This window comes from Leucopleurus acutus (genome assembly GCF_964270905.1).
Source record: "Leucopleurus acutus genome assembly, chromosome: 17".
Lineage (NCBI taxonomy): Eukaryota > Metazoa > Chordata > Mammalia > Artiodactyla > Delphinidae > Leucopleurus > Leucopleurus acutus.
Window position 1 is genome coordinate 35855290 of NC_139159.1, and position 8395 is coordinate 35863684.

The 8395-nt window shown below is 40.0% G+C and overlaps 2 pseudogenes across 2 annotated transcripts; both read right to left on the reverse strand.

Annotated features, from left to right (window-relative positions):
- On the reverse strand, positions 1-1393 carry LOC309973986 (ferritin light chain-like; annotated as a pseudogene). Its single transcript has 2 exons — positions 1368-1393; positions 1-543 (listed from the first exon to the last, which is right to left on the reverse strand). The product of its transcript is annotated as a ferritin light chain-like (transcript).
- Positions 1394-7125: 5732 nt separating this feature from the next.
- On the reverse strand, positions 7126-8165 carry LOC309974422 (KH domain-containing, RNA-binding, signal transduction-associated protein 3-like; annotated as a pseudogene). Its single transcript has one exon. The product of its transcript is annotated as a KH domain-containing, RNA-binding, signal transduction-associated protein 3-like (transcript).
- Positions 8166-8395: the final 230 nt, after the last annotated feature.

Here is an 8395-nt window from a genome sequence, read left to right on the forward strand (position 1 = left end):
TCAGAGGCCGCTGGACTTCAGAGACTCCTGTTTGTGCTCGAGGGTGAGCCTTTCAAAGAGATACTCGCCCAGCACAGCCTGCGGACCAGCCAGCCTGCGGAGGTTGGTCAGGTGGTCGCCCATCTTCTTGATGAGTTTCACCTGCTCCTCCAGGAAGCGGCTCTCCAGGAAGTCACAGAGGTGGGAGTCTGCGCGGGCGGAAGCCAGGGCGCGCAGATCTGATAGTGCCTGGTGCAGGCTCTTCTCCCTAAGAATGGCGGCTTCCACAGCGTCCTGGGTTTTACCCCACTCATCTTGAGAAGGCTTCCGCGCATCCTGGAAGAGGGCGCGGCCACAGCACTGGTTTTGCATTTTCAAGAGACGCTGCGCGCCCTCACACTTCTCCTCAGCCAGTTGGCGAAAAATGTGGCCCACACTGTCCAGAGTCCCATCGTTGCTGTCGAAATAGAAGCTCAGAGAGAGGTAAGTGTCCCCAGATGCATGTTGAACAGGCGGTGGACGGCGGCCTCCACCTCGATGGAATAATTCTGACGCACCTGGGAACTCGTGGTTGATCAGTGATAAGGAGCTAAGCTCAAAAAACGGTGTTGGCCTGTCCTGGAGGCTGAGGATAGCTGAGTGGCTGATTCCAAAGGTTGCGACAGGAAGAAAGGTTGGAGGGTGGTCGGGGGCTGGAGCAAGGAGCGTCCCTGGGTCTGTTCATTCCAAACACTGTTGAAGCAAAAGACAGAACTGCAGGACTGCCGAGCGCACTGCCTCAAATAGGCTTTGATATAAATGAACCAGAAGTCCAAGCAAGGACAAAACTTACCCTTCCCCCCGCCAAAATAGCTGGCGATACTAGAATCTAGACCTGGGAAGGGATTCTTCCATTACTTTCTGAACATTCCAAGCCACTAGAGCAGTGGTTCTCAAAGTATGGTCACCTTGTAACCAAGCAGTACCCTATGGGGCCTTCCTAGGACAGACCCATCCCCCATATCCTCTGCTGTAGTTCCTCTCTGAAGTACTCAGATAATAGTATCTCAGGCATATTTCTTGAGTTTTCAGATGCTAAAAACCACCACCCAATGGAAGAAATTAACTCCTTGATGATCATGAGCACGTAGCCCCCAGACCTTCTGGCACCTAAGGATGGATAATGTTACCTGCCCTGTGGCCTCCACATCAACCAATCAGAGGATTGTGCACGAGCTGATCACATTCCCTGGGACGTCCCTCCCTCACCTGGCCTTTAAAAATGCTTTGCTGAAATCCTTTGGAGATTTCAGGGTGTTTTGGAACTCGGGCCACCCCTCTCCTTGCTCGATCCTGCAATAAACCTTTCTCTGCTCCAGACTCCAACCTTTAGGTTTGTTTGGCCTCACTGTGCTTCAGACACACGAACCTGCATTCGGTAACAACCTGACCAGTTTTACCAGCGTCCCCTGATAATGTGTCAGATATTCAAGTTTTAGGGCCCTGTCCCAGCCCTATGGAATCAGCAACTCTGGTGGGGCTCAGTGATCTCTGTTATAACAGGCCCTCCAGATGATTTTTATTCACCTTAAAGTTTGAAAATATCTGCATTGTCAGCTGGCCAAAGCGTCCACCAGCAGGTGAAGGGGAGTGGTGCCTGGAAAAGATAGGGACCAGCCAAGGCAAGTACAGCAGCATTTGCCGTGGTAGTAATGGAGAATGCCTTTTCTCCACTGGTTGGCACAGACTAGGATCTGGGAGCAGTGGCAGGGTTATTTAGGATGCTTTACATTTCAATGTAGAGGGACCGCTGTCCTGGTTTGCCAGGGACTTGCCCTGTGTGAGCACTTAAAATCTCATCCTGGCAAACCCCTTAGCCCTGGTTTTGAAAAACGTAGGGAATAACATGAAATTTAGGGGAAACATGATCTAGGTTTTGGGCAAGTCACAAGTGCTAATTAAAGCTAAGCAAGTATGGACAACATTAGCGTTCTTTAGCCCTTTGCGGGGAGGTAAATCTGATTGGGTGAAAGGACTTATTGTTAAGAGATCTTTGTAGAAACATCCCCTTCTGCTTAGTCCGCTGGTTCTCAGTTCTGGCTAGATATTGGAATCGTCTGAGGAGATTTAAAATGATTTTATTGGTCTACGATGACCAACCGTCAGTGTGAGGGTTTTTAAAAAGTGCTTCAGATGATTCTAATGCACAACCAAATTTAGGTGCCACTGCTTAAGCTTTTGAACCGCTGCTGCATATTTTCACCTCATCTTCCTATGAGAATATCCAACTGTAGTTGAGGTTTGTTTTTTTTTTCTTTTTCTAACTGTCTTATTATAAGATTTACTGTCTTAAATAAGGTTGAATGTACAGGAAATCTTGCTAGTCCATCTGGTATAGCTGGATACTTAGAATAATATAGTTAAGATATATACCATTTAAGTATTGTGACTGGCCTTTTTTTTTGAAATTAACATATGCATTGAATTAGTATGTTCTCTTTTGAAGTTGTTCTGTTGGGGAGCTATACCTCTAATCTGCCATTGCTAAATATCTGGACACCTCTTATTAGGAATTGCTTTTAGAAATCTTTAGGGATTAAAACCAAGATTGCTGTATTATTTGTACTGGAACCACAAAAACCTCACAGAGTTCCCCCGCTGTACCTTCTACCCCCCTCTAACCCTTGGCAACTTCTAATCTGTTCTCCATCTCCACGGTTTTGTTATTTTAAGAATAATATGTAAACATAATCATGAATTACTTAATCTTCGGAGATCGGCTTTTCAAAATTTTTCCCTCGGCATCATTCCCTTGAAGTTCATTTCAATTTTTGCGTATATTAATAATTTGTTCCTTTTTGTTGCTCGGTAGTATTCTATCATAAGATTTTATCACAATTTGTTTCAACATTCATCCACTGAAAGACATTTGGGTAGTTGCCAGTTTTTGGCTATTATAAATAAAACTGCTATGAACATTTATGTGTAAGTTTCTGTGGGAACTTAATTAAGTTTTTGTTTCTTTTGGATAAATGCTCAAGAGTACAATTACTGTGTTGTAGGGTGAATCTACTTTTAGGATTAAAAGAGACTGTCAAGCTGTTGATCAGAGTGGCTAAACCATTTTATTTTCCCACCAGTGATGTGATATAATTTTTCTATGTACTTGCCAGCATTTGATGTTGTCACTATACTTTAATTTTAGTTACTCTCTGACATCTCATTATGGTCTTAATTGGCATTTCCCTAATGGCTAATGCTGCTGAGCATCTTTTCATGTGCTCCTTTGCCCTGTGTGTATTCTCTTCCATGAAATGTCTGTTCCTGTCTTCTGCCTATTTTCTAGTTGGATTTTTTTAAGTTGTTTGGAGAGTTCTTTGTATATTATAGATACAAGTCATTTGTCTCATATGGGATTTTCAAATATGTTTTCCTACTGTGTAATTTGAGTTTTCATCCACTTAAAAGGATCTTCTATGAAGCATTTTTAACTCATTTTGACGAGATCCAATTTATCAGTTTTTGCCTTTATTGATCATACTTTTGGTGTCAAGTCTAAGAATTATTCCCCTAGTTCTAGATGCCAAACATTTTCTCCTATTTTTTTTCTAAAAATGCCCTTCTTTTACATTTAAGATTATGATCCACTTTGATTTAATTTTTGTGTAAGGTGTGGAGGTTAAGGTTCATTTTTTGTTTGTTTTTGTCGAGGGATGTCCAACTGTTTCAGTACCATTTTTTTGAAAAGTCTATTCTTCCTTGATAGCTTTTGCACTGCTGTCAAAAACAAGTTATATGTATTGATGTCAGTCTATTTCTGGGTTCTCTATTCCATTCTATTGATCTATGTATCTACCCTCCATCATTACTGCAAAATCTTGAAATTGGGTAGATTAATTCCTCCCATTTTCATCTTCCTTTACAAGTTGTTTTAGCTATTCTTCAGCCTCTTCTTACCATATAAATCTTAGAATAAGCTTGTCTATATCCACAAAAACCTTGAGGGCATTTTAAGAGTAATTGTGTTAAGCCTCTTAGCTTGGGGAGAATTGACATCTTTATCATGTTGTGTTTTCTAATCCATGAACAAGGTATGTCTCCCTATTTGTTTGGGACTTAAAATTTTTTCTTCATCAGCATTTTGTAATTTTCAGTATAGAGGTCCTATAAATGTCTTATTGGGCTTATATTTAAGTATTTATTTAGGTCAGTTGTAAATGGCATCACATATTTTTATTTAAGCTTCTACACATTTGTTATTAATATATAATTTGATAAAATTGTGGTGATCTTGTACTCTAAATCATTTACAAACTAATATTATTTCTCAAGCTTTTTGTGGATTCCTTGGTATTTTCTCCATTTAGATTATCATCTCATCTTCAGATACAGACAGTTTTACTTTTCCTTATTCAGTATAATAGGATATATTGCTATTCAACATTCAGTAGGATATGTTCCTTCCTATGCAACGTAGTAGGAATAGTCTTTTATCTTTTAAATAAACTTTTAAAAAATTTAACTTTTAAACTTATGTATTTATTTATTTTTGCTTTATTTTCTTACTAGAACCTCCAGTGATATATTTAATAAAAGTGGTGAGACCAGATATCGGTGCCTTGTTTCTGATCTTACAGAGAAAGCATCCAGTCTTTCACAGTTAAATATCATGTCGGTATAGGTTGTTTGTAGATCATCTTTATGAGTTTCAGTATGTTCCTTTTCTATTCCTAGTTTGCTTGGAGTTTTTTTTCTTCTTTCTTTAAAATCATGAATGGGATTGGATTTTGTCAAATGCTTTCTCTGCATTAATGGATAGGATCACATGACTTTTCCCCCTTAATCTATTGGATATGGTGGATTACACTGTTTAATTTTCAAATATTTAACCAACTTTGCATAACTGGAATAAATCCCACTTGGTCATGGTATATTATTCTTTTCATATATTTCTGGATTTAATTTGCTAATATTTGGCTGAGGGTTTTTCAGCCAATTTCATAAAAAATATTGGTCTGTAGGTTTCTTCTTTCTATACTATCCCTGTCTGGTTTTGGTATCAAGGTAATACTGGCTTCATAAAATTAATTAGAAACTGTTCCCTCTACTTCTATTTCTTATCAAATCATGTAAAATTGGTGTTAATTCTTTAAGTCTTGGGTAAAAGTGAAACATCTAAGCCTGAATATTTCTTTTGGGAGTTTTTAAATGAAAAACCAGTGTTTCTAATGGTTACAGGAAAATTGAGATTATCTATTTCATCTTGGCTGAGTTTTGGTAGTTTTGGGTGTAGAAACATTGGCCCATTTCATCTACATTTTTGAATTTATAGTGTAGACTTGTTCATAGTAACTTGTCCCTCATTAACCTGCAGGATATGTCATGGTATCCCTGGTTGCATTTCTGATATCTGTGATTTGTGCCATCTCTCTGTTTATCTTTATCAGTCTTTCTAGATCTTTATTGGTTAGATTGTTTATTTCAAAGAACCAGCCTTTTGTTTCATTGATTTTCCCCCCTATTTTCCTGTTTTCAGTTTCATGGATTTCTGTTTCATCTTTATTATTTCCTTCTTTCTGCTTGTTTAGTGTTTTTTCCTCTTCCTTTTTTACTATTTTAATATAGAAAATTAGATTATTGCTTTGAAATATTTTCTTTCCCAATTTAGTGCTATAAACTTCCCTTTCAGCATTGCTTTCACTTCATTCCGCAAACTTTGATCTGTTATATCTCCATTTTATTTTATTCTATGCATTTAAAAATTTTTTCCTTGATGCTGTCTTTTTTACCCATGAGTTATTTGGAAGTGTGATGTTTAGTTTTCATGTGATTGAAGATTTTCCTGTTGTCTTTCTCTTATTCATTTCTAGTCTGATTCCATTATGGCTAGAGAACATACTCTCTGTGATTTTAATTCTTTTAAATCTGCTAATGTTTTTTTATCACCCAGTATATGGTATATGAGTGAATGTTCCATGGACACTTCAATATGTATTCTGCTCTTACTGAGTGTGTTCTTTAAATGTCAGTTATATCCTGTTGATTGATGATATTTTCAGTTCTTCCATATCCTTGCTGATTTTTCTCTCTGGTAGTTGTATAAATTGCTGTGTTGAAGTCTCAAATAATAATTGTGGATTTAAAACTTTCTCCTTTTACCTTTTTCAGTGTTTGCTTCATGCATTTTGAAGTTCTGTTGTTTGGTGCGCACACATTTAGTATCACTAGGTCATCTAGGTGGATTATTCCTGTTATCTTTATGTAATGACCCTCTTTGCCCCTAATAATTTCCTTTGCTCTGAAGTCTACTTTATCTGATATTAATATAGCCATTCCTGCTTTTTCTGATTAATGTTCACATGATATATCATTTTCATCCTTTTACTTTGAACTACCTATATCATGATGTTTAAAGTAAGCTTCTTATAGACAGTATATAGTTGGATCATGCTTGCGATTTTTTAATCTACTCTTCCAATCTCTGTCTTTGACTTGGTTATTTGGATCATTTACCATTAATGTAATTATTGCCATGTCAAAGATTTGGTCTACCATGTTATTTTTTGTTTTGTCTTTTACCTTAGTTTCTCAATCCTGTGTTTCCCTTATTTTTCCTTCTTGTGGGTTACTTAAACTTTTTTTTTTCTTTCAAAAGTTTATTTAGTATCAAGCAAGAGGAGACTTTGCTTAACACTACAGAACATTTCAAGACTTGAGTTACAAAAGAATACCACATTATTTGCACTTGTAATTGGCTTCCCTTTTTACGCATGTTGGCAAGAGAAAAAAAAACTAGCATATGGCTGAAAGATAAAATAACTAAATTTCTATGGAAACCTTTAAAATGAAAGGTGAGGCTTATGTTAAAAGGATGGATTAACATATTTAGTAAACCTATCTTTTTTGTTTAACACTAGTTAATCAAAGTTTTTTTTTTTCCTTTTGATGACCTATTTTTTCATATACAGACTGGAAATAACAAAATTTTACATGTCTTTTTTTTTTTCTGCCCAGGTTGATGTTTCAACAAAGTAATTTTAAATTCCATCCATTCAGATGTTAAGCATTTTGATTTATTTAAAAAGGAATTGTTCATAGAAAACAATTACTTTGAACAGTATACAGGACTGGTGGAGACTGGCTATGTCACAACATCAGACAGTACAATCAGTATCTGCTGTATGGCTGGTCTCTGTAGACGCCCTTTGCTGTACTTGCCGAGGGTGCCTTGTGTCTTGAGTTTGTCCACTCCTCTTGCCCGTAGGAATCATAAGTCTCTTCACTGAGTCCGTGTCCATAATCATAGTAATCAGCACCACTTTGGGCTGGGGCGCTATAGCTGTTATCATAGGAATCATAACTCTGTTCATCATAAGCAGCGCCATATCCATCATCATAGTCATAATCTCCATAGGTCTCTTGTGTTGGGGGCGGCGGTGGAGGTCTGTACCCAGTTGGGGGGACATCTCTTGCTCTGGGAGTGAGAAGTCCTCTTCCTCGACTCACTGGCCCTCGGGTGGAAAGGATTCCTCTGGAAGTTGGCGTCCCTCGCGGTACCCCGACTCCCACTGGCCGGGCCGCGACTCCTCCCCTTCCCCTGGTTATTGCTGGGGTTGGTACACCTCTTGTACGCAAGGTAGGTTTCCCTCGAACAGCTGGTACATCTGCATTTTCTGAACCACCATTCAAATATGTTAATTCCTGGAGCTGTGCTTGCCTGATTTCATCATTATAGTCCGGAATGAGGAACTTTTTGATTTCCTCCAGAGCATGTCCTATCCGGGCATAGGCTTCTGTGGCGGGGCAAACACTTCAATCAGAACATGGAGATCATCATTGAGGTGGAAGTACTTTGCTTCTCCACTTTTCCTCAACTCTTCTTCCTTTGCCTTGTCTCTCATGGAGCCTTTTCCAAGGATGGACATTTTTGTCAAGGTTTCTTCTTGCAAGCACTTCAGAGAATTGCCACGTGGCCCCAAAAGTTTTCCCACGAAGTTGAACTTAGGGAGCTGTTTTACAGGAATCAACACTTTCTGTCCCAGCTTCATGTTCTTATTAATCACCACATCAATGTACTTTTCTTCGTCCTTGCCTTCTCCTTTGTGAAACTTTTCTATTTCTTGGTTCACCAGCCGCAGGGCGTGCGTGAAGGAGGGGTCCAGGGAGTCCTTCTCCGCCATCAGCTCCAGCAGGTACTTCTCCTCCATGCTCGCCGGCCGCCAGGGCCCTGGACGCGGACTCGAGGCGGGCGAGCAGCGCCGGCCACGCAACCCCCGACCCCGCCCGCGCCCTAGCGGCGCGGAACCCGGGCCGGATGCCACGGCCGTGGCGCGGCGGAGCCAAGCTGGGCGGTCGGCCTGGCGGCGCCGCGAGGCGGGAAGCGGCCGCACAGCCCCGGTCCCCAGGGGGTGGCCGCCGACTGCCCCGCGCTGGCGGC